This window comes from Phoca vitulina, unplaced genomic scaffold, assembly GCF_004348235.1.
Source record: "Phoca vitulina isolate PV1807 unplaced genomic scaffold, GSC_HSeal_1.0 scaffold1, whole genome shotgun sequence".
NCBI lineage: Eukaryota > Metazoa > Chordata > Mammalia > Carnivora > Phocidae > Phoca > Phoca vitulina.
Window position 1 is genome coordinate 66,499,822 of NW_022589704.1, and position 27,076 is coordinate 66,526,897.

General features: G+C 35.6%; 1 long non-coding RNA gene across 2 annotated transcripts in view; it reads left to right on the forward strand.

Annotated features, from left to right (window-relative positions):
* The window catches only part of LOC116635389, a 55,552-nt gene that overhangs the window by 14,806 nt on the left and 13,670 nt on the right, over window positions 1-27,076 (forward strand). For both annotated transcript variants that reach the window (XR_004300160.1, XR_004300161.1), the window contains exons 2-3: window positions 6,651-6,779; window positions 7,514-7,686. This is a non-coding gene — a long non-coding RNA (uncharacterized LOC116635389). The remainder of the gene's footprint in view (window positions 1-6,650; window positions 6,780-7,513; window positions 7,687-27,076) is intronic.

Below are 27,076 nucleotides of genomic sequence, written 5' to 3' on the forward strand. Positions count from 1 at the left end.
CTTGTGATGGTCATAGATCTTGAATTCAAATCCAATACAAATTATACAAATCTCTAAGCTAACTAGTATATAGCAATTTATTATTTACCAAGAAATATCTAATTATATTTTGTAGTTTAGTTCTCCTGTAACTGTATAGAAAAGACCATTTCCATGTAGCAAATGTCATCAAAATACTCAGCATTTTATTATAGTTTTACTTAACAGAATCAATATGGAAAACAACTATAGAAATCAGAAATGTTGTCTACCTGTTCTCTATGCACATTTTAGGCTTACCTCCTGTGTGGTAATTTTCAGCAATTCATTATTAGGAAGCTCACACATATCTCCTTCCCCAATGTCTTGACCATGAGCACACAAGCCACTACTTTCCATTGGTCCTGAAAAATTGTTGAGAAGTTTGGATGACATTGAATATGAGCTCTGGAAATGCAGAAGGCACATCTTACTTATCTCTCTTCCCGTTGCCAACAACAATGAATCTGCAGTCAGTAAGTTTTTGTTGAATAAAATGGTTAATTTATGGGTTAATAATTTATTAATACAATTATTTAACAAAATTTTTTTCTGATCATTTTAAGTTATTTGACTACTTTTAAGGCCTTCTATATCTGGCATCAGAAAACTCTTTCTTTGGGTAAGTTAATGTTTCAGATAACTGAAACTAATCTCTCAAAGCTCTTTATTTGAACCACTTTTGATTAACATCTTTTCAAAATTGTATTACATGCTGTAGATAAGAGAATAAGGCTGAATTAATTTAACCATTTCATGATGACTCAGGTCCACTGTAATAAGCATTTATCATTGTACTTTACAGCAAAACAATGCAGACCTCAGGGACCATTGAACTAGGCAGAACGGTTTGTGTCTAATATCTAATGGACTCAAATTGCTGTATTTTTCTGGTTGGTCTTCTGTTCCCTATTGCTTTTCTTCTGTCACCAGTCACTCTCAGTTGCTGGGGAAACCAAACAACTGCATTTATTAAAATAGTAATCTTAATTTTAAACACCTGAATCAGTGTATTTGTTACATGAATTCTCCCAGGTAACTGATTTCATAGCATACTGACAGTTGGCATATTCCCCTTTTCTTAGCATACCTGGAAATATCTGAAATGAGAAAACACTTTTTTAAAAGTTATATTGAGATATTTAACTAATAGAAAATAGTACATAACTCACACACAAATAATATTTGCAGTTTGCAATAAACCTTGAATGTTTCTGAATGATCTTCTCCTCCTTCATAAACATTGATGATGCATTCCTGATATGGAAGCCTCTGTGGGTGTATGTGTGTATAAAAGTGTCCTTGCTTGGGAGTTTGCCCTATTTATCCTGACTCCATAGTACTCTTTGTTCACTTCAAATTTGTATATGAGATATTTTCTTTGGCATAAACAGCTTAATAATTTCCCAAGGTTAGTTCTTAGATACAGTACACACCATAATCAACAATAATATTTAGATCTGCTCAACTAAATTACCATTCCCCCTGTCTGCTCCAGCTGTTCCTCCTTCCATTGGCTTTGGTTTTCCTAAAATCCACAAACTACATGACCTAGACACTAGTCATTGTTGACCTAATTTTGAGGTCAACAATGACCTGGATGTTGCTAGATCCAATGGCCTAGTCTCAGTTTTACCCTATCTATCCCAACATGTGGTAGAGTGGATCATTCCTCTTTCTTTGAAACATGTTTCTTTACTTGGCTTCCAGAACTTATCATGGTTTTGATTTTCTTCCAATTGATGGACTACTACAACTAAGGCTGCTCTTTGGTTCCACATCCTCTTCCAGATATTCAAAGGTGTTCTTATGTTGGAGTTCTTCTCTGTTTATACTGAATCCCTGTGTGATCTTCCTCAGTCCTGTAGACTTAAATATTTATATGCTGATAACAACAAATTTGCATCTCAAACCTTGCTTGTGGTCCTGAACATCAACTGCTTATTTATCATCTCTGCTTGGATGACCAAGAGGGACCTCCAAGCTTACTAGGTCTGATTTTCCCTCATAAGATGGCTCCTCTGTCTTCCTCATCTCAGGAAAGAGCAACTCGATTCTTCCAGTTGCTCTGGCCTAAAAAGTGGGATAAAATGTTAAGAACTTTCTTTCTTTCTCTCACACTGCCTAGCCAAGTCTTTGGCAAATCCTGTGAGCTCAGTCTTAGAAATATATCCAGAATCTGACTAGCTCTCTCACCTCTGCTTCCCTGGTTCAAACTGCTGTACTTCTTAGACCACAGAAATTGCCTCTTGGCTGATCTTGCTGCTTTTATTCACTGCCTTCTAGAAGCCAATGTCGTCTCAGAAGCCAGAGAGATCTTCAAAAGATAAAACTCCAGATCATGTTATGCACGCCTTTTTCCCCACTCTCCAATGGTTTCTTGATGAGTTAAAAAAAAAAAAAAAATCCAGGACCTCTGGCATGGTCCATAAGGTGTGCTGTGTGATCTGGCCATTTTGTTTGTCTGCAATCTCATTTCTATCTCCCATTGTGATGCAGGTACCCTGGTCTCTTAGCTGTTCATCAGGTATATCAGTGACAACTTTTGTGTTTACTGCCCTTCCTTTTACTTCAATGATTGCTTTCCCATAGACCCATAGCTTACTTTCTCACTAACTTAAGCACAAATGTCACCTTACCAGAGTATTCTTCCCTGTCCATTCTAGTAAAAGAGCATACACACTTTTGTTTATTTCCCCCCATCGGACTCTGGTATTTATATTATGTTCATTTTGTATGCGTCTATTTGTACATTTTTCTTTCTTTCTTTCTTTTTTTTTTTTGTACATTTTTCATCCAAGTAGAACGCACGCCTCTTGAGAGCAGGAGCTTTATTTGTTTTGTTTGCTGTTACGTCTTTAGCACCTGGAATGATGCCTAACACTTAACCATGCTCAATACATACATGTAGGATCAATGGATGGCTGAATGATGACCTCTGGGTCTCCCAATTATTTGCTAGGTCCTTCTTGAGAAATGTTTTTTTCTAATCCACCTGCAGAGTCTTTTGGATTTGTACTATTTACCCTTTGCCATTTACTTTAGTCAAACACACACACTAAATCAATTTGTTCTGTCTTGAGGATAATTCCATGCCTAACCTATAGTACAAGATCTTTGTGACAACTGCTTTCGCTGATGCTCAGGAGCCTTTTATTACCTTATTTTGGGCTTGTGGTTTTGTGAAGCTGACTGTGGTTATCTGAAGTCTGATTGCCAGTTAAGACAGGAATTACTTTATGGATTTTATTGTTTAAAATACTAGAAGTTTTTCAGTAAAGAAATATTCAGGAAATTATGCTTGATGTGTATTGGAATTTTATGTAGCTCCATAGCATGACTGAGACAAAATAAAAGCAATTTAACTTTTCTTTCTTTTATGTAAATAATGTGTGTATACAACACTTAGTAAAGTGATATTGAAATATATTAGAGATAAATGTAAGTGAATATAAACAGTGAATGGGTTAAAATGTGTTTTTTCATAGGTCTCTTTTGGAAAGATGAGGAATAGTAGAGAGAGTAGAAATTTTTGAGGCAGAAAGAATTAAAAGGAAGGTTGAAGCATTCACTCATTTTTGTGTTGATGAATGGCAAAAATTATATAAATGGAACTAAAAAGTAAATGCAATCAATACATAATATTGTGATACTAGTTCTAATACATCATACCTGTTACAGCAGTGAGTTAATATATTGAAGTCTCTTTACTATTGAGGTTTTCAGAGATTGGCTTATACCCATATTAAATATGCCATAGACTTGAATGTAATTATTTTCAGGGATAACGTAAATATAAAATGAACAAACTTATAGAAAAATTTTATTACAGTTTATGAGTATTGTTTTTTTGTGTGTGTGGGGGGGACATAATCTCAAAGACATTCCAAAGAAAATAAGGTTTTATAAAATAAGTGAAACAAATATAGAAACATCTAGTACTTTAAATCAAAGTCAAACACTATATTGAAAACTGAATTGGTTGAGAACACAGTAAACATTAAAGAAATGGGCATTAATTAAATGCTGGCATATCAGGGGGTATTAAAAATCTCATTGAATGATAGGCTTTTCTTATATTTTGAGTCTTCTGTTATAGTATTGGAGAAAAGAAAACATTTCTACACAGAAACATAAAAATACCTCCCACCCAAACAAATACCTCCCACCCAAGTAAACAACATAATGAACAAAAAATTCTGTTGACTTTTTTGTTTTGTTTTGTTTGATTTTGTTTTAATAATAAAATAATTTAATGGCACACTTATTGAAGTGTCCAAGTTTGGGTAAGGATGGCAGAGACTTCTTGTTTCCTAACCAAAATATCTTTTCCCATTTTTCCCTATTAATAGAACCTTGATTTTATTCAGGGAGGTAATATATGTAGTTTAAAAAAAACGCAAACAAACCTACATACCATGCCTGTCCTATTGGTAGGTCAGGTCATGACATGGTTACGGTTAAAGAGGGAAAAGTGAAAACATTTGGGTGAGGCTTCTAGGACTCAGCTAGAGGCAACTTGTACTTTTCGTTTTTACTCTTTATCCTTTTCTTCCTGACAGAAAAAGGGAGAAGATGGCTGGAACTCTAGCAGCCATCTTGAGAACAGAATGATGGAAGGTTTATTAGAAGCTTGAGTTATTGCCTGAGTTATTGATTGTATCAGAGTCTTTGTTCCAGCCCTGGATGACCTGTCTCCAGATTTCATTCATAAATTTTAAATTAAATCTCTAATTTTTGAAGTTTCTGTTACTAGCAGCTAAATGTAATTCCGATATTACGCAGATAATCTTCAAGTAAAATTTGATGAGGTCTCTTGCTTCTGTTCTGTGTGGTTTTCCCAAGTTTGCCTTCTCCCATATGTCACTTTTGTCATTAAGCTGACTTTCCTCATGAAAATAAAATAACTAGAAATTCTAGGCCTCACATCTGCACGTATTGCCCAGAGCAAAGAAGAATTCTCTTCTTTGCCATTAAACACAAGTCTAGTGATTCATTCTGATTTAACCTAGCTGAACCAGTTACTGTGCAAGAGGTATGGATTACAATATTTAGCTTAACTATTCCAACCCAGCAGCATCCAAATGATGTCATGTAATATTTAAATAGTTGTGCCAGTGGAGTTGTGAATATGTTTTTGGCAACATTTTTTTTATATTACAAAAGCATACAAAGTCACTGTAGAAAAATTAAAATACGGAAAAATATGAAGAACAAAATAATTACCCCTAGTTCCAAGAACAACACATTTGGGACATTTAGGTATATCTCCCTTTTATATGTTTATGTGTGTGAGTATACACACATACACACAAAAAAGACACAGGTGTATTCTTTTTTTTTTTTAAAGATTTTATTTATTTATTTGACAGAGAGAGACACAGAGAGAGAGGGAACACAGGCAGGGGGAGGAGGAGAGGGAGAAGCAGGCTTCCCACAGAACAGGGAGCCCGATGCGGGGCTTGATCCCCGGACCCTGGGATCATGACCTGAGCCGAAGGCAGACGCTTAACGACTGAGCCACCCAGGCACCGCATACAGGTGTATTCTTAAAGCATGCTGGACAGATATGAAATTTGAGAAGTTAAAATGAATTGTCACTTTACATACCAAACTGCTTAAGAATAAATTAAACCTGTGAAAGAACTAGGTATTAGGTTTTGGCATCTAGTCAGCATACTGTGTGTGTGTGTAGAAAACTCTGGTTGATATGTTATGTATACATATATGTCATGTGTGTGTGTATGTATATATAGACACACATATATTTTATTGTTATGTGTATATTTTATTATATATATTATTGTCATATGTACTTATATATACATATATGCATACACACATGTACTTTATATATATAAAACAATAAAATAGGTATCATATTATTATAAAGTTAATATCTCATCTTTTTAACTTAAGATTACTTTAAGTGTTTTGCATGACACTAAATATTGTTGGATTGTTTTATTACTTTTGTGGCTATGTATTATTCTCTCTTAAGAGTGATTAGTAAGTTATTTAACCATTTCCATATCATTTGGTATTCCCCCCTATTTTACTATTGTAAATAAAGCTGTGATTGATATGCTCATTAATAAATCTAAACCTAGTTAACTAAATATCACTAAATAGTTTTGTGAGAGATTGGCCAGTTTGGAATGTTGTCTTAAAGGTTATGAATGTTTTAAAACACGTTGGTAATAATTGGAAAATACCCCGTAGAAAGGTGATAGTTTATTTTACCTCCAGAGGCATTTAAACATCATTCACTGTACTGCCACAGACACTGAATAGCATTTTCATCCATCCAGACTCTCATTTTGATAGTTTTAATGTCCCCCTTTTGGAGAACTAGTGAAGTTGGTTAGTTTTTCAGGATTATGTATTTTTAAAGTTTTTTCTATAGATTTTTTTTTTTTGCTCACATTTTTTATTCTCTGAGTTGTACTTATATTTTTCTTATTTCTATGTTAAGTTTTTTTAATCCTCTGACTGTTTATGGATTCTTTTTAGGGGTCAGAAGTAGTCAAAATTATTAGTTTTTTCATTTATGGTGACTTTCATCACATAGTTTATTCTTTCATCTCTTGAATGATTTCATTTATCTATTTTGCTTTCTGAAATTTATTTAGGTTTAAGTGTCCAGAGGAGAATCTAAATTTAGGTTTAAGTGTCCAGAGGAGCTGAGGCATTCGACCACCTCTTAGAAGAGAGAACAGGGATAAGAAGTACCTTGAGGACTCTCTCAACCATCCATTTATGTATGTATGTATGTATGTATGCCCCTCCCCCCCACTCTCTCTGTCTCTCTCTCTAAAATAAATAAATCTTTTAAAAAAGTATTAATGAAATGTTTTACATCCTTTTGTTGGTACTAAATCCTCAAAATCTGGTATGTCCTTTACACTGCCATTTCTCAATGACTAAAGAATTATCCTATGATGATCAATTCTCCCCTTTCCTAATATGTGATGGCATTCTTATTTAAAACTGTCTGTAACAGTCTGCTTGCAGAGAATTTTTCTTTTCCACCATCTATCTGTCAGTTCTTGATGTAATACCATATTTCTTTGATTACCATTGCCTCGTAGTGTTAATATTTCTTGATAGAAGCCCTCTGCTGTCACTATAACTTTGCAAACATTTTCTTAAACATTTGAAGATTTTTGGATGTATCCTAGATTCATTCTGTAAGGTTAAAAATTATAAAAACTGGGTTTTTCACTGGCATTATTTGTAAATCTATAGATTACTTTGGGGAAGTAACATTTTGTAGTATTCTGTTTTTACATTCAAAACAGTGGTCAGTCTTTATGTATTCAAATCTCCTTTTGCATCTATATCCGTTAGACCCCTTGCAGGAGAGAGCACACCTAAAGGAGGATTGAGGAGGTTGTGTTAAAGGGACTGTTTACAAAGATATGGAAGAGAAGAGAAGTAGGGATGGTGAAACACCTTGACACTAGTAACAGTGCCAAACCATTATCATTCCTAGGCTTGAAGGGGTGAGGAGAGGCAATAGTAAAACCAAAACTCTCTGAAATCCATCGCCGTAGAAGAGGGCTACCTGATAGAAGCTGCAACCTTCAGCTGAGGCATTCGACCACCTCTTAGAAGAGAGAACAGGGATAAGAAGTACCTTGAGGACTCTCTCAACCATCCATTTATGTATGTATGTATGTATGTATGTATGCATGCATGTATTTGCCCCTGCCTCCCACTGGGTGAACCCAGAAGGGAAGGGAAGCAGGGTGGTGCCGTCTCTGGAGATCAGCCTTGGGAGGGAGAAGACAAGCAGAGAGACAGAGCGTATCTAGGACAATGTCTGTCCTTCAGTTAAGTTTGTGCTTTCCTCCTTATGAGTCCTTTACATTTATCTTGCGTTGCTCTATCAAGTTAGGATCCCTGCAGGGAATCGTATGACACATTCAGCTGACATTTTTGAGTTGGCTTTTTAATGAAAGGACAGTTTATAGGAGTGTGGGTATAATATGTTTGTTAATAAAGGAAACAGACATGGTGTGTAGGGGTGTCTGGGGGGAGCGAGCGTGGGGAGTTGTTACCTCCCTTAGGCCTGAAAGAGCAATGTAAATACAGTCTGTTCAAAAGCAGAAGTATTTATTTTAAACTGATGCTAGAGATGATATTGTGAGTATCATTTATGAATTGAGATGTCAAAGTGATAATTTTAGGATTAACATTTTCTGCTGATTTTATTCAATATCCAAATGTTATTAACTTTTTATTAATAGTTTCAAGAGATTCTTTCCGAATGACTCACATAAAATATACTTTCTCTTTCCTGAACAGCAGTGTCTACAAAAAAGAGTAACATGTACTTTATTTATGATTGCTAGGAGAATAGTAAACAATCTTCCAAAAATCTAAATCTTTGAAAGAAACTTCTGTAAATGGCAGACATTTTAAATGTCCCCTAGGCTTTACTGTTTCTCTTTTCATTTTATATAGCAAACCCCAAGATTTTTAGCAGGGCACCTCCTCCTAACTAGAGACCAGATTTTCTTCTCTTCCTTGCATCCGGGTGTGACCATGGGAATAAGTTGTTGTGTGAGAAATGAATGGAAGGGATTTGGGCAACTTCTGGGTTTTCCCCCTATAAAATGATTGAGTGTGAACTTCCCTTGTCCTTTTCCCATTTCCTGCAGGTTGGCGTGTGAGTGGTCAGCTAGATATGAGCATGCAGACAAGGGCACAGCCTCGGGGAGGGGACAGGAGCAGCGTAGAAATGTGTTAGCCCAGGTCCTCGTGAAGGCACACACTGAGAGGGGATTAAACGTGCAAGAGATTTATTGGAGGAAACCCTTCTGAAGGATAAAGGGATTCTGAAGGAATAAGGATTGGGCAGGGAAAGTGAGACTTCTTCATCTGAGAGATGGCAGGCACATTATTAGAAAGTTTCAGCCTAGGTTACAGGGAGTCATCTTGCTAACGCTGCCCGTTAGACCCGTGCTCTGCAGATAAGAGCTTGTGCTGGTACTGCAGTTTACACGGTTGTTGGTTGACAGCATCCTGGGGTAAATGTGGCCTCAGTGGTGGTTGATCCAGAGGGGCACAGCCGGAGTTGTTGGTCAACGATGTTTCTTGCTTCAGGATCTCTGAGTGGTACAATTTCATGGCCACTGTAAGAAGGATTCAGGGTCCCTGACTAGGTAAAGGAGCAGAACTGCTTTCCTATCCTGAAACATTTCCCTCCTTCTTTGACTGCCTTGTTAGAAGAAATCAATTTCTATTTTTTTAAAGCTAGTCTATTTTGGGGACTCTTTATTACAGCCACTTCTCCTTGTCCTCATACATGTATCTCCTATATTTAATTTGTGAAACAGGAAACAATTTCTTAACCTCATATTCTTTAAATTGGGTACGTTAGCCTTGTGTTTTTTACTAGAAAATGTGCCTTTGTCCAGTTTTGAGAGGAACGTAGGTAATGTCTAACAATTGCACCTTAAAATATTCATCTTAAGTGCTTCCTTGATTCATGATAACAGTTACTTTTATAGTAGAAATGTGCTCGTTGCTTACCTAGCATCTAAGCCCCTCCCCATTAACGAGTAACACATAGATCTGCCTTTGGGTGAGGTAGAAATTGATTGAAGCTAGTGCTGTCCAATAGAAATATAATGTAAGCCATTATATAGTTTTAAATGTTTAGGTATTCATATTTGAAAACGCAAAAAGAAACAGAGATGAATTTTTATGTTTTATTTAGCTCGGTAAATCTAAATGATTGTCACTTCAATATGTAACCAATATAAAAATATTAATGAAGGGGCACCTGGGTGGCTGAGTCAGTTAAGTGACTGACTCTTGGTTTTAGCTTAGGTCGTGATCTTATGGGTTGTGAGATCCAGCCCCATGTCGGACTCTATGCTCGGCGGGGAGTCGGCTTGAAGATTCTCTCCCTCTGCCCCTCCCCCCCACTCTCTCTGTCTCTCTCTCTAAAATAAATAAATCTTTTAAAAAAGTATTAATGAAATGTTTTACATCCTTTTGTTGGTACTAAATCCTCAAAATCTGGTATGTCCTTTACACTGCCATCACACCTCAATTACATGCTAGTTGTCATCTGAAATACTTGATCTGTGTTTAGATTTCACAAAGGTTGTAGTAAAAATGTAAATTTACATACTGATGTCGCTCCAAATATACTTAAAATATACTGAATTTAATATGTGTTTAAATTAAAATAAAAATTAAGATGCAATAAAATGAAAAAACAATCAGTCCTCCGTCACACTTGCACAAGTGGATAGTGGCTTCCATACTGGATAGTAAAGATAAATTAAGCCAATTAAGGTAATCCCATCCCCTTTGCCTGAGTGTTTTTGTTTTTTTTTTTAAGGATTTTATTTATTTATTTGACAGAGAGACACATCGAGAGAGGGAACACAAGCAGCGGGAGTGGCAGAGGGAGGAGCAGGCTTCCCGCTGAGCAGGGAGCCCAATGCGGGGCTCCATCCCAGGATCCTGGGATCATGACCTGAGCCGAAGGCAGACGCTTAACGACTGAGCCACCCAGGCATCCCCGAGTGGTTGTTTTAAGGCAGAAATCTACAGTCAGTAGATTAGACAGTCAGTATGTCACATTTCCTTGCTGTGGAATTATTATCATGGTTGTCTCTCGAAATTGAACTCAGGATGTCTGCTCTATAGTTGGTCATGTGATACCATCCCTGCTGCAAACCACTCAATTCTGCCGGCCATTATAATGCAGAAGCAGCCATGGATGATTAGTATATGAATGAGGATGGTTGTGTTAGGATAAATTTTTATTTATGGACTTTGGAAAAATTTAAATTTTGTATAATTTTCCCGTGCTACAAAATATTACTCTTCTTGTGATTTTTTTCCCCAACTATTTGAAAATGTTAAAACTATTTTTAGCTTCTGGGCCATACAAAAACAGCCACTGACCCAGCCTGTTCCTGCAGATCTGATTTGTAGACCCTTGCTCTATTGTCTTAGAGATGGAAAAGGAGGCAAATATCTTGCAATCTTGAGAGGATACAACATGAAGATAAAGTTAATATTTAGAAATGGGCCAAGGCGGGAGACTTGCAGACAAATGAACTTAGAACCTTTATTGGACTGTGTCTGAAGACCACTTTCTTTTCTATTCTTCTTAGTTACATTAGTCAATGAAGAGCCTTCCTTGTTTAAGTCAGTTTAATTTGGATTTTCTGTTACTTGAACTATAAATAGTCTTACCTTACAAAACAATTTCCCATTTTACTTTTGAGTGAAGTTCTAAAACAGATGTTTATTATACTTAATGAACTTAATATTATTTGATGTACTTAGGATTTTTAAAGTGTTGTGGTACCACCAAACTTCTCAATGATATGGTAGCATGTACATAATATGTATGGTGTATGCTGTGGTGTATAATGTATGGGATGCCATTTACGCTACTGAGAGTGAAGACTAGTGAACTAATGAGCTTAATCATAGCCTGAATCTTCTTAAAACTAACCTGCCAGTTTTAAAGACGTATCTCCAAAATTAGACTATTATTTAATTAAAAGTCATTTTTAAAAATTCAGATAAATAATTGAGACTCAAAGGAGTTAAGTGAATTGCTGAGATGACATTGCTTTCAGTGGCTGATTGGGTTTTGAACCACCATCTGCTTGTCCCCTGAAGCCCAGACTCTTTTTAATGTACTGTGCTGTCACATAAATGAGTAACTTCTGAGATGGATCTAAGCTTTTTATTTTTAATTTACTAATTTATTACAGTAATACCAAAAAAATGAATAACTGGATTCAAATTTGAGATAGAGAAGAATAAACTCTACTTCAAACCAAACTGATGAATTTTAGAGTACAGAATTATGTGTTGAGCTATTGTTCAAAAGGTCAGAGGAAATTGAAAAATTGTCAAGATACATGTTAAAAATTTATTAGAATAATGATGACTTTCTCCCTTACCAATGCTTATCAAAATTAAAACAGTATATTAATTTTCAAAGTTTTATATCAAATTAAAAATAGGTTGAATGAGTCAAATGATCTAATCAACATTTGCATGAATTCCACTCTATAAATTCTTGATAAAAGTTATAAGCATCTTTTTGTCCTTTAAGATTTATTTAGTAGGACAATTTTGCTGCTTTTTTACTGATTTAAAATAAAATGACTTCTACTCTCACAATATATTTCATATACTATTAAATATTTTTATGTTTTTATTTGAACACTAGCCGTAGAATGAATATTCTAAGTCATACAAACTGTAATAGCAATGCTAATATATCTTTTTATTTTCTCGTTTGAAATAAAATTTTTACGGTTATCTAATAAAATCTTGAATACACTGAATATTTGAGGTTTCATAGAGAGCAGCCCTGGAAATAAAATCATATCTATTTTCTTGGTAGCAGAACTCACTGTCTAATTCAGTTCTTATATATATTATATCTCCATACATACTTACTGAATCTTTAACCATAATCCTAGCAAAAACAACTGTGAATCTGTTTGATTGCTAAGCTTAAGGAATATTTTACGTTATGTTGAAATGATTTATCAGTTAAGGTGAATGTCCACTGTGACTAGTAAAGTCTGTTCAACAATACGACCAGTTCCTGTATACAGACAACTTTAATCTAAAAAATCTTATTTATTTATTTCATATTTTATAGCCAATTCAACATAATGAGTTTCTCAATTGTCAACTAGTTTCAAATTGTCACAGTTCAAGTTATATCCCAGTACTGATTTCTATACCATACCAGTCCATAATGCGTAGCAGGAGACCATGGTCCAGAATCCTAGATAAGAATCCAAGCCAGTCAGATGCCACTTTTTGTTTTTCAGCAACATGACGGTATGCTCTAAATGGCCTTCTACTTACAAGTTTTATTTCTTTTCCAAAATGAAGGGAGCAAAATAATCCCATGTATACTGAAACCATTAAACCATTGAAATAGAATTTGTATCTTGAGGGGAGTCACCTTCATTCACTGTTCATTTGCTCCATGTTTCAATGAATGATCTAAATAGTACTGTAAAATTAAATTTTTATTTAGTGCTGATGAAAGATTTATTTATTAAAAATGTAGTCATCTGCAATCAAATTTTTACTTCAGTCTCTATATTTGGAATCTGCTGATAGTTACTGGAAGCTGTTTGGGGATTGGAACACTCAGCACTATTGTATTGTGATCAATAATTAAATTTAGTGCTGACAAGCATCTAGTTTATGCAGCAGTCTCTGACAATCCCATCTTGCAAAATTAATCCTTTCCAATTTATTTAATAGAGGACATGAACAATAAAATAATTCAGATGAGTACCAATGTAGGATTATTTCTGATCAATATTACTTTATTATAAATTGGGTCCACATACTCATTAGTAAATTAACTGTCAAATCTGAAAACAGCCTTTTTTTGTTTAAAGGTAATTATTGGTACTGAAGACAAGAAGGCACTTAACCTTGCTGTACAGTTGTCCTTACCACAGTGTTTTTTATTCCAGGCTATAACTAACCCATCAAAGCTGCAGAGGGAAAATAATTAGTGATATTAAATGGATAGAATTTTAACTATTACAAAGCCATCACGGTTTAGATACAGAGAGTAGAACTAGACAATGATATAGGCTTTTATAATTATTTGAAGTCTGGGTTTATTCTGGAGATATTTTAGCTTTTGCCACCTGAAAACTCTGGAAAGAAAAAAAAACATTGTTATAGAAAGAATTCTATTTAAGAAACATAGGTTAGACGTGGTTGATTTTTTTTCATAAAAATCTTATAAAAATTACTTCTAGTTTTCTGTGAGATTTGACAGTTTGTAAGTTCTTTGGAGAATATGTCTTTAGGAAAATAAAGTCTCTCTCATGTGATGTTTTCTGTTTCCTAATTTTTCACCAGATTAATTAACCAGTTCAAGCACTGCTTGAATTCTCCAAGTTATTTTAAGGAAATAACTTACACATTCGTATAAGCTACTCATTTTTCTACTTTGCTTTATTATGTGCACACAAATTTAGAAGACAGGTATCATCCTAGTGTATCAATGCAAGGAAGTACAATGAACATAACTAGATTTTAACAATGAACATAACTAGATTTTAAATACTACTCTTGTAAACAGACTTAAAAAAGAAACATATGGCATCTACAGCGTATCTGGAATGGATATCCTCTTTTATTATACATGTTTCTATATGAGGCAAGTAAGAGGTAATATTTTTCAATGTTTGGACCAAATACAAATTTGATGGAGAAGTGCTGAGTCTTACCATATTGACCGCTGCTACACCTATCAAAGAATTGAAACAGAGTGAGGAGAAAGTGGCATATATTCATTCTATTGATGTAGCATGCTATCAATAATCTGCACCTCAGAGTCCCCAAATAACATTTGTTGACTGTTTCATCTATTTATTAAATGGTTCAGAATTCACAAAGAATGCCAATGTGCTATTTTATTTGTATCTTGGAAATATACTATATCTACGTCTTAATCACTGAGCTTGTATTCACACTAGAGAGTCAATGAGCTAAATGATAAATAATGAAAAGTTAGCTTGTTAAATAATACACTGTTGACTGGAATAAAATGGTTCAAGTTTATTCAGCTTATCCATTCATTCTCAGAAATAAGATGAAAAGAAGATACGCTAAGAGTGCCTTGTAGCTATCAAAATTATGTTTATGACTGAATGATGCTTTAAAATATTTTCATTATTGTACTACTAAATGTAAACTGGCTGCATATTTGAGGTCTTTAAGAATTACCATTATTTTATCATGAGGGCCTGTGCAGAACACTGCTGAGCGATCAGGGCCTTGGAAACATTTTGTTTAATATACTCTTGCATAGTTCATAATGTACATTTTAGTCCCCTTCTTCATCCAAGCTCAACCTTCCCTTGTCACTACTGTGGTGTGGTGCAAAGCTCAAGGTAGAACCAGCTGCTCACCACACTTCAAGAAGTCATGCAGACCGTGATTCTTTGTGCTAATATATGTTCTTTTCTTCTCTTTGGTTCTGTGCGTTGACTATGTGCTAGCTTACACCACACCTCTTGCTTCTGATTCATTTCCCCTGTGATTTCTAATGCCATCTCAGCTCATTTTTTTGTGAGAATGAGAAAAAGGTCATCTGCTAACTACGCTTCAAATTAATTTCACTATTTATTTGTGATGCTTGCTCAATCACCATCAGCCTCGTCAACATTGTAAGACTTATTAAATAGTTCCTTGCTCATGACGATCTTATATCCTTTTCAAAATCAGTGAAACACAGCCTCTGATCTCTGCGAATTTGCCACTTAAAAGATCAATGTGCATAAATAAAGACTTACACCATTGCAATTTGCTGAGAATTTGGTGTAAAAGGAAAACCTATAACATAGGCTTTGTGAAAAATGAAAGGGAGAGGCGTATCTGTGAAAAATGAAAGGGGAGGCATAAATGCCCTCCCTTCCCATTCAGTCAGAGAAGGTTTCACTGGATTTGGTCGCAGACAGTCATGTGTAGGGCAATGGCTCTGTCCAGCCTGGAGCTGCAGAGCCCTCTGGGAATATCGGAGAAGGGGAGGGTGTTTGCCTGCTAAGTACTGTTGACCCCTTTTCATTATTGGCTAGGTTTACACTTGCACCATTCGAGGATGATGAAAATCAGCTTTGTGTGAGCAGATCAGGAAGGTCAAACATTTCTGGGGCAGGTTTGTTCAGAACATAAAACCAGCATTACATTCCGCCATACGGTATAATAAAGTTTTATAAAGTTCACTTGTTAATAACAAAGCCATGCAACTAGAGTTTGGATGCTCAGGAGAAGTATCAAATGACAGTCATTGTAGAGAAGCCATTTCATGCAGACTAAAAGGCAAAATCTGTACAGGAAGGAGGGTTTCCTGTTCTCACGTTGGCGTTTCTCATCGTCCTCAATGCTCCTTGCCCCACTGGCCCTGCCCCAGCGGCACCAGGCACCTCCCTCCCCTGGTCACCCCAGGTGCGCTCCTATCTCAGGGCCCAGCACAGACAGAGCGGTTTACTACTTCACCCTCCTCAAGTCCTCCTTTGATCAGCCATACCCTGTTCTATTTTTTCTCAATAGCACCTTTTATATACAATAGTTTATATACAGTATAAGAGATGTAACTCCATATTTGTATTAAATATAAACCCCATGAGATTTGAGATTTCTGCAGTGATGGGCCAATATATATTTAACAATCAGCTCTTGGGGGCAGCAGCGGGGAGAGCCCTGATTTGTAACATAAGCCAGTATCTGTGGTATAAATGTTCCCATCATGCCCATTTAAAGCTACCAAGTTTTAACGAGCAGCTTGCAAAATGGCTCGAAATGTAAAAAGAAGTCTGACAAACTGGTGTAAGCTGGCTTTAGCATACTATTGAATTTTTGTCTCTTTTGCTCTCCGGTGTATCCCTAGTACACAGAACAGTGCCTACCTCTTTATAGATGTTTGATATTATTGAATGATTGAGGGGAACCTAGGAATTGATCTAAAAGTGACCAGCAGAAAGCATTAAGTCTGGCCTTGAGAGCTCTCTGCTTAAAATACTTTAGAATATAACAATACAGTATTAGCAGGCTGCAGAGGGCCCACAAGATTTGGGGGCTGCCTACTTCTGCAGCTGTCATCACCAGTCCCTATGTTAAATTTTATGATACTGCTAAAGAGAAAACAATGATCATTCCCTGTCCATCCCACATGGCTTCATTCCTCTGCAACTCTGCACATGCTTCTCCCCAAACCTGAAATAGCTCCCTGTGTCAATTGCCTCATAAACAACTGAAATTCTTACAAACATGCATGGGCATCACATTCTCAGTAAAGCTTTCCAGACTACTCCCTACTCTTTTCAGTGTGCAGAGACAGAGTCAAACAGTTCCTCATCACTATTCTACCTATTCTTTATACATACGTCTTCCTGCAGTTCCCAATTCTTTCCTCTGCACAGATATTTTTTCCTTTTTGTATTAGATTCAGTTTTAATGTTCATCTTTGCACCTTAAAGGTGTTTAAGTTATAAAAGTAAAGCATTCTCTCTTTCAAAAAGTGCAAAAAAAGAGAGGCATATATAAATTAAAAAGCAGAAGTTTCCCTTAAATCCTGTATACATTCACATCCAGGGTTAATGACTGCAAGACAATTTGGTATCTGGATTATATCTCCAATATCCAAGAAATTATATTCCCCTGTAATTCTGTAAATGTACATCTATCTCTATCACTAGACTGTGAGCATCTTGAGAACAGGTTGTGACTTTCCTGTTTCCTGAGACCCTAACACAGCACTTGGCACACGGAAGTCAAAATAAATGCCTGGTAATGAGACTAGGACAGCCATGCTTGTTAAGACCGCTGCTGCAGAGAAGAGTCTGACTGTTGATGTGTAGAGGTTATTCTGGAACGATTGTAGAATGACCTTCAGTAGCCAGTCTTCATTTTTTTCCAGACCATAAAAGATACAGCTATAATAATACTGACTTTTAACTGTCTTCTAGGCTCTCATTAGTGGAGATCTTGTCCGAGAACAGTTTTTAAGTGTTGCTGATGAAGTGGGTTCAGAACCCGGATGTGAAGTCTATAATGCAATGAAAGTATGTGATTCTTATACTTGCTAAAATGTTTATGGAGGGTTGCTGGATAAAGGTACCTCATTATACAGAAACTGTGTATCACAATTACTGGCTGCATAATGCATAAATGAAATCAGTGATTGGATATGCATAATCTTCAGATTTAATTTACAGAATTTAATGTCTGTTAAGAGAGAGAAGCTAGACTCCGAGCTAGAATAGCTGGATTTGAATCAGTTATAATCTTTAATAGTCATATGAGCTTGGGCCAGTCCTTTATCTCCTGAAGCTACTAATTCTTAGTTTTGGAAAAGCAAGAACATCTACCTCAAAGTGTTAAGACAAGTACTATTCCTTAGTTTTTTTCTCCACCATTACATAGTGCTGTCTATATGCCAGACACTGTCCTAAGCATTTTATAAACATTAACTCACTGATTCTTCTGGATAATCCTCCGAGGTCTGTACAGTTACCATCGAGTCACTTTACAGATGAGGAAACTAGAACATATTAATAACTTGCCCGGAGCCACAAAGCATAAGCCATGAATGAGCCAGCTTTTGGACTGAGGCTGTCTGTGTTCTGAACTACCCTGTAATCATATTTTTTAAAGTATTTTATAAAATATAAAGAACTTTGTAAATGAAAAGTGTGATTATCTCAAATTAATTTTTCAGTATCAGTGTTTACTTCCTTTAAGTTGCTTTTTTTTTTTCCTTTGCTAATAAGCTGTAGGGCCAAACATGAAAATAACCCTAGCTACTGTGATTTAATATTTTGTGACAATATTGTTGTTATTACAAATAATAAAATGTTATGTGAAAAGCAGAATTTATCTTTGCCCAGAAGTAAAGGGCAGAGGGTAAGTAGGGGTCAGTGTGGAGAAAAGTCCAAGCTGATTCATAAACCTTTAATAACATTACGCTCTCAAGCTCTTGGACCAAGCTTGGGATTGGGAATTATTTGATAGTTACTAGAGCTGCTCATTTCTAAATTCCATTTGTATATAAACTAAAATAAAACAGGTACGCTGCAAATTTGGCCTGCATCACACTTATTGTCTCTGTTTCTCTGAGCATCTTATATTTGAGAATTTAAAGGTTTGGAGAATTAGTAAACAAATTTTGCTGATATTTAAGACCTAGAGATAATCTTACTTACTGACTTAACATGATCTGTTGGGAGGATTTTATCCAATAGATTGCAACCAGGTAAGTAATAGGTATACATTTCAGGAAGTTCTTATTTTTTATTTATTTTTACTTTTTAAAGATTTATTTATTTACTGGAGAGAGAGAGAGAGAAACAGAGAGAGAGAAAGCATGAGCACAAGGGGCAAAAAGAGAGGGAGAGAGAATCCCAAGCAGACTTTGCACAGAGTGTGGAGCACAACGTGGGGCTCAATCTCACAACACTGAGATCATGCCCTAAGCTGAAACCAAGAGTCAGACGTTTAACCGACTGTACCACCCAGGTGACCCAGAAAGTTCTTATAAGAATATACAAATGAATAGTACGATGACAAAAAAGTAGTTCAACATAGACAAATGCAAGATAAAATTTTGAGAATAAAATAATCCAAACTAGATTTATAGAATCCTGGGCTCATAATGATAGTCAAGTTATTAAATTCTGTTAAAAATCAAATTTAGTACATTGCTATGATTAAAAAGTCCAACAGAATGTTAACTATAATATAGAAGGGCATTGGAAACAACAAAAAAATCCAATTGAATAAGATCCTGGGACTTATCATCTAAGGTAGTGCTTAAAATTGTTGTCACTAAACCTCAAGAAAGACTTAATAGAATCCTAAAAGGCACAGGGAAGAATAGCAGAAATCATCAATGGAAGTGAACTACCTAGGCTATGAGTGTAGGCCACCTAAAGCAGATTAGTGCACCGTAATCATGGTGAAAAGGCTAAAAAGTGATTGAAAATTACAAACCCATTTAAGGAAGAGGGAGAGAAAGGAGTGTATCCCTTGAAGCTTAGGAAAAATAAATTTAAGAAAGGTAGAAGGAAGGATAAACACATAGGGTGAGAAGAAATTTAAGGAACTTATTGTCCTGATGCTAAATATTCAAATAAATTCAAAATAGATTTAATCTTTTTTAAAATTTTGTTTAAAGATTTTATTTATTTATCTGGGGGAGAGAGAGCATGAGCTGGCAGGAGAGAGAGAGGGAGAGAGAATCTGAAGCAGACTCTGTGCTGAGTGCAGAGCCTGATGCAGGGCTCGATCTCACAGCCACGAGATCATGACCTGAGCTGAAACCAAGAGTCCACTGCTTAACTGACTGAGCCACCCAGGTGCCCCAGATTTACATTAATCCTAAAATGAGAAACCTAAATTGGATTGCTACAAGAAGTGAAAGTATGGAAAAGAGGTATTTTTTAAATTTTGAAGAAAATAGATACAACATACTTTTACATGATGTCTCAATTTCTATGTAAGAAAAATAACCATGGGTCTAATTTAATTAGGACAGACTGGAGTTCTTTCATTATACCAAGTTGTTAAAATATTTTTTATTCTTCTCTTTTGGTGCATATGGTCTTTATTGATTAGACCCAGGGCTATTCTGTATTACAGTTGGTTTGAACTAGATTTTTATGGCTAGAATAGATTTATGACATAAAATTAAAACAAAACACAAGCGCACATACACACACACAAATCTTGACAGTTGATACTATGAGGTACTAGAAATGTTCCTCAGTTTTGAGGTGAGGAAAATTTTATGGTCAGGAATTAAAATAGAAAGCATTCGAATGAGAAAAATAATTTATTAGGGAGAGAAAGTGCACTGGCTTTGGAGTCATAAAAGACTTACATTTTAATTTGTCATGTGCTTCTTACATATTTGAGCTTGGGCAAGTTAATTAACATTCTTGAGCCTCTATTTTCTGATCCATGAAATAAGGTGATTATTAGGATTAAATGAGAGAATCTATATAAAACACCTACCCCAGTGTCTGCTGCAGAGTAAACACTCGATAAATATTGGTTAATAATCATATTAATGACACTAAGCATAAAAATAACATCAAACAGATAGACATTTGAGAAGAGAGTGGCAAAGAGTACTCACGAGTACTCTGAGTACATGAGTGTATTCAGAGAAGGGGCCTTAGACATTGTCTACATTTGAGTATATCACTTTATAGTTAAGGAAAATTGAGTCCATAGAAATTGAGAACTTTTCTCCCCATTTCATTAGACATTGCAATTCACTCAGTGTCAGTGGTGAAAGCTGGGCATCTGGAGACAGGTTTTCTAAATTGTTCTCTGAACACAACCTGCAGTTGAATCTGATGCATAGAAATATAATTTTAGAAAGAAAGCAGATTTGGTATCCTTGTGCTACTATTAATTGTTATTTTTTTCTTTTGTTTTTTCTTTTTTATTTTTTTATTATGTTATGTTAATCACCATACATTACATCATTAGTTTTTGTTGTAGTGTTCCATGATTCATTGTTTGCGTATAACACCCAGTGCTCCATGCAGAACGTGCCCTCTTTAATACCCATCACCAGGCTAACCCATCCCCCCATCCCCCTCCCCTCTAGAACCCTCAGTTTGTTTCTCAGAGTCTCTCATGGTTCATCTCCTCCTCCAATTCCCCCCCTTCATTTTTCCCTTCCTGCTATCAAATAATACATTATATGCTTAAAAAAAAGAAGTTAATTGTTATTTTTTAAAGATTTATTTATTTATTTGAGAGAGAGAGAGAGAGAGAGCGAGCACAAGCAGGCGGAACAGCAGGCAGAGGGAGAGGGAGAGGGAGAAGCAGGCCCCCCACTGAGTAGAGAGCCCAACAGGGGGCTCCATGGGGCTCAATCCCAGGACCCTGGGATCATGACCTGAGCCAAAGGCAGACAGTTAACAACTGGGCCACCCAGGCACCCCTAATTGTTATTTCTTGATCATGTATAATGTTCCAGTTGTTTTTTGCACGTGATTTTTTTTTTTTTTTAATCCTCACAAAGACCTATTGAGACAGGCATAGTTGTTGTTTTTTCCTATTGTACAGATGAGGGAACTGAAGTTTAGTTCAGGTTTAGTGGTTTGCTCAAGTCTTACATCTAGTAAGTAGTAGAATAAGATTTTGAGTCTAAATCTGATTGACTCAATAGATCACGCTCTTAACCCATGTTCTACACTATTAGAAAGGAAAGAGATAATCTTGGAAAAATGTCATTTTAGCAGGGTTATCCATACAGCCAACACTTAGAGGAAGGTCAAAATAGATGATGGAGACATTCTCTGCCAGACTGGGGGCTTGGTTTCCATTTCATGACAGTGCAGTGAAAATATCTGAGTCGGGCCCAGCACTTTATTGCCATCTGCCTCTTTCCCTTCTCTGTAAAGTGTGGGTAATTATACTTTAGCAAGATGTTTAGGAACTTAATTAATATTATTGGTAAGAGATCTTTAGATTAATGACCCAATTTTGTTCATAATAAACACATCTGGACCTGTTTTGCTGAGCTTACATGATTCTTAAAAGAAGAGATCTTATTCATAATAATGTATTTATTTTTAGTCAGCATCATAATTAAATATTTGTTTTTGCCCTGACTGTGTAAACATATAGGCTAGGCACTGGTGGTTCTAACACATCATTCTTGTCTTCAACGAGCTTATATTTAGGGAAATAAGACCTTCCAATGTGTAAATAATAATTTTAAATAACAATTGACAACATTCAGATAATTGCAGTCATAAATGGAATGTGAGTTGTTAAGATGGAACAAACACAATGTCTGTGTTGGCTGAGGGAAGGAATATTCTAATTAACAGCTTATCAAAAACAAATTGATATTTTTGTCGAATGAGAGTACACCACCATACTTATTTTTTGTATTATTAAAAACAGTATTAAATATGTTCTCTTCAAAAGCAACAGTACATTTTATATTTTACTCAATTCTATACATTTAAAAACTTTTATTTTTAATTGAAGTATAGTTGACATGCAATATTAGATTAGTTTCAGGTACACAACAGAGTGATTTGACAATTTCATACATTATGAAATGCTCACCACAAGTGTAGTAACCATCTGTCAACCATACAAAGTTATTAAAATATTGTTGACTGTATTTTCTATGCTGTAATTTTCATCCCTGTAACTTACTTATTTTGTATTTAGAAGTTTGTACCTCTTAACACCATATACTTACTGTTAAAAGAAAATATAATTCTAATTTAGTATGTTTATTTTATTGAAACTATAGGATATGTTTAAATAAAAGCCACCAACCTGGAATGTCACTTCAAGGCAAGGTCATTCACTGTAAAATGGGTGATACATCAACCAATGAGATTTTTGTGTTTTGCAGTGAGGTAGTGGGAAGAAATTGAGAACAGGAGGAAATGATGCCTAATACTGTGTGATATTCGTAAACAATAGTTGTGATCTTGTCTCAGGTTAGAAACTTGAAAAAAGAGAGAGATTATCAACAAGAGAAAGGAGTCTGATCCATAATCAGTGCAGAATTTTAGCAGAATCTGAGAATGTATAGTCCCAAATATTTGTTTTCCAAAAATTTAAAATAAATTCTCTGCAAGGATGATTTTACTATAAACAAGTTATTAGGTTTTGCACTATTACTCTAATTTGGGATCCTATTTATAATAGAAAAACCTTAAAAATAATTTGTTCAATTAACCCAATTCTGATATATGTGGGACAAAATAGCAATCTAGATTGTACATTTAATTCTGTATTCTTGAAGGTGGCAGTTAGGCCTTATACTTAGACCTTCATTTATTACCATTGTCTTCTAACTAATTCAAAGAAGTAACATAATTTGAAGATCACGATCTCTTGTGCATTGCTGCCAAATTACATCTTAGTTGGCAACCATTGTACTTATCGTTTCCAACATGAAAATGTGCTATTAATTAGATCACTGACTCAACTCCCTAGTTGAGAAAGAAAATGATCCCCAGGGAATACAAAGAAAACTAACCTGTCAGTGGAGCACATTTAATATGGGAATTGATTTCGAAGGAAACCATAGACCAACCCCACCCTGGCTACCCTTTTCTGGAATCCCTTAGAAATGGAAAGGCTGCCATTGTTTAAGAAAGATCTAGATGTACTCAGGCTTGAAGGGACCACAAGAGACAGTTGCATTTTTACAATTTGCGTATTTCCATTTTGGTATAATGTACATTTAGCACACCATCATTCTTGTTTGCCTGTCTCCCCAGCTGGGAATCTGTGTTCTAAGAAGGCAAGGGCCAAATCATATTAATCCCTGTATCTCAGCACTTGGCACAATTTCTAGCATATTGCAGGGATTTAAGAAATGTTTGTAACTAATGCCTTATTTCCTTATAACTTTTTCAGTCCTGTGTTTCTATCTAAATAAACCATTGCTTAGGAATGGTTTCTGCATGTGAGACAATGCATATTGCCCATGACTACATTCTCACTTTTCTGAATCTCAGACTATATAATTTTCCATATCTGTATAGAATATATTTTTAATTTGTATTCTATAATATATGGTTTATAATACATAGAGTGAATGATTACATGCTTTAAGAACAATCTTTAATCCAAGATTTCCTCAAGAGCTACACCCTCTTTAATGTCATCTGTAATACCAAAGTCAAGATATGATCAGATCATCTGAAGGCAACTTTTCCTCAACCACAGATTTGCCAAATATGCCTCTCATAATTTTACTCATAGAATACGCCTGTTGTTACAGAAAAGAAAATGGGAGTTCTCTGTGCCTTAATAGGAAGGGTTAAAACACAGTCATTAAAATTTAAAAATAAGAGCAATGGCTAAATTCCAAGCCAATAAAAAAGTTACATGCTCTGCATGATTTTTAATGGCTATATAGTAACAAGGAGGCTATTCAATTATGGTAATTTTAATGTATTTGGTGTCCAGTTCTCCTTTGCTTCTCTTATTTTCAGAGACTAACAGTATCCATTTAACATAGTATTTTTTCCATTTCAAAATTTCAAATATATTTATCTCTTCAAAACTTCAAATGAATACTGAGTATTATTTTAATTACCAGTGGAGATCTATGAACTTTTTTTCTCATGTCATAGAATCCTTGGTCTAGAAGACTTGACAGTTATCAACTAATTGGAGACCACTGCTTTCAGGTAAATCGTTATGTCCATTTTAGAGATAGGACACTAAAGCTCAAAAAGATAACAGAACTGAGAAAAGAAGAGAAATTAGATCCAATGGGAACCTTTCTCCTACTCTTTTTCTCCACCTGAAAGTCTCTTCATTACCTATCCTACCTTCCTCCGTAGCCTCAAATACTCTTTTTTAATCTGTTCAAATACCTGTGATATTTGGTGTGAGGCTGTTTCTATCTAATGCCACTTCTATGCCTTAGGTCTTTATTTAAACCAGAAGACAGAAAGAGAAAATGGAGTTTCACAATTTATATTGCATTGTCAAAGATTCAGAAACACCTGGAACCAAGGTCCTAGGCATTTTAAGTTCCTAATTTTATAATACCTTACATATTGGCAGTCAAACGAAGATGATTAATACTGGTGATAATTCCAATATTAACCATCATTCCATAAGTATATATCACTTATAACATTGGAGAGAAAATATAGAGAACTGAAAGCACTCATAAATTCCCTTGGAAGTTTCATGTAATTTTTTACCTTGATTGAAACATGATGCCACTTCAGAATGACATTCAAATATTTATCTCTTGGATAAATACAGGTAATAAAATCTTCATAGTCTATACATACTGGTGATGGTGATGTCCATATCACGGTGAAAACAACATACCTGAGGTGGTTTCATGTAAGCCTATAATGAATGGCCACTGAGGTCCATAGGAAGGATAAAGTCCATCCCAACATTAAGGAAAAGTTAACCGGTTTGGGTGTGAGTGTTCACATGTACAAGCACACACCCATCCACTGAAAACTGCCGTGTCCCACATGTCCTCACTAGACTATTTTGTCTGGAAAATTACTGAAAGGGTAATACATTCTCAGCAGAATATCCATGTTCTTGGCTCTGACCTTTAGATTAGCATATCCAGATATGTTTAGGCTCAGAGTAACTAAGCAGAATTAAACAAAATCAAAGAGAAGGAAGTATCATCCACGATGGTTGCATAAGGAAAAGAATTTTGACCATGACCAGAAGACTGAATCCTCTTAACCCATCAGCAAGTCCATACAGAATGTCATATTATAACTATGGGAAATATGAAGTCAGAGCAAGGGGATTTGGTTGGATACTTCCCTTTGTGTGATTGTGACATGCCAAGGACAATCACAACTTAGATAATGCTGAAAATATGCTGACATATTTTTCAAGGATCCATGTTAGTTATCCCCTTACGTTAAAAATAATGCTTTCTTCCACATAGCAGACACTGTCTATGCCCCGCTTATATCCTAGGATCTTAACTCTTTAGGAATCCTTCCTGACTTCCAATTACAGGTTTGTTGAAGACTTGTTGTGGTGCTCTACCCCAGGCTTGGCAGACTGGAAGTCCCAGGGAATAACCAATGACTGATACAATTGGTGTATAAACACTGTAGCTCCTCTGTCTCACATGTTTGATAACTCTAAGAGATAGGGGTGTGTGTGTTTGTGTGTGTGTGTGTGCGCGTGCGTGTGTGTGGCGTTTACGTTGGTTACTATGGCTTTCTCTCAGGCTTAAGCTTTAGTCGCTCACTGTTTTAGCTGGTTTTCATGGTCATCCATTTATTGGCTGTCTTCCTGTCTGCTCTCACTCCCCCACTTTCTGCCATCAGTTCCTATATTTTCTAAATAAAATACTTGCACTCAAATCTTTGCTTAGAGTCTACTTCCAAGTAATCTAAAACACTTTGGAAAGGTAAGACATATATTAAAACATATATTGATTTGGATACCCAATTGGTCATATTTTTCTAAGAGTATACCCTGGTCACCTCAACCTGCCATTTGTAAATATAATCCTTAGAGTAGATTTACTTCTATAAATGAATGATCTATGTTATGACTTACTGATTTTTCCTAAATAAATACTTAGATAATGACACTCATTCTAATTCTGATAAAGTTTCACTACTAACCCCTATGTTTACTGCATCTCTCATGCTACCTTCTTTTTTTTCAAGTTTTTATACTCAGTGTCTCAGGCGTGAGCCCACTTAGTTTTCCCTTTTCCAGGAGGCATAAGTCCTATGCCTCTTTGTTAAGCTTCTATACCTTTGTGAATAGCTTTCTACCCAATATTTGTGATAATTACAACGTGAGTCTTCATCAGTTTGGCCTCCCTCAATGTCTTACTCCTCAAGTTTTTTTCTACCTCATGCCCAGCTAACTGATCTTCTGTTCTTTAAGTTTCTCCATGTAAACCCAGAGATTCTTGTCGCCTGTCTGTAAATTCCCAAAACTCATTTAGTCTAATCCCCTTGCGCAGGGAAGAAATGCCAGGAATTTTATGAGATAATTTAGC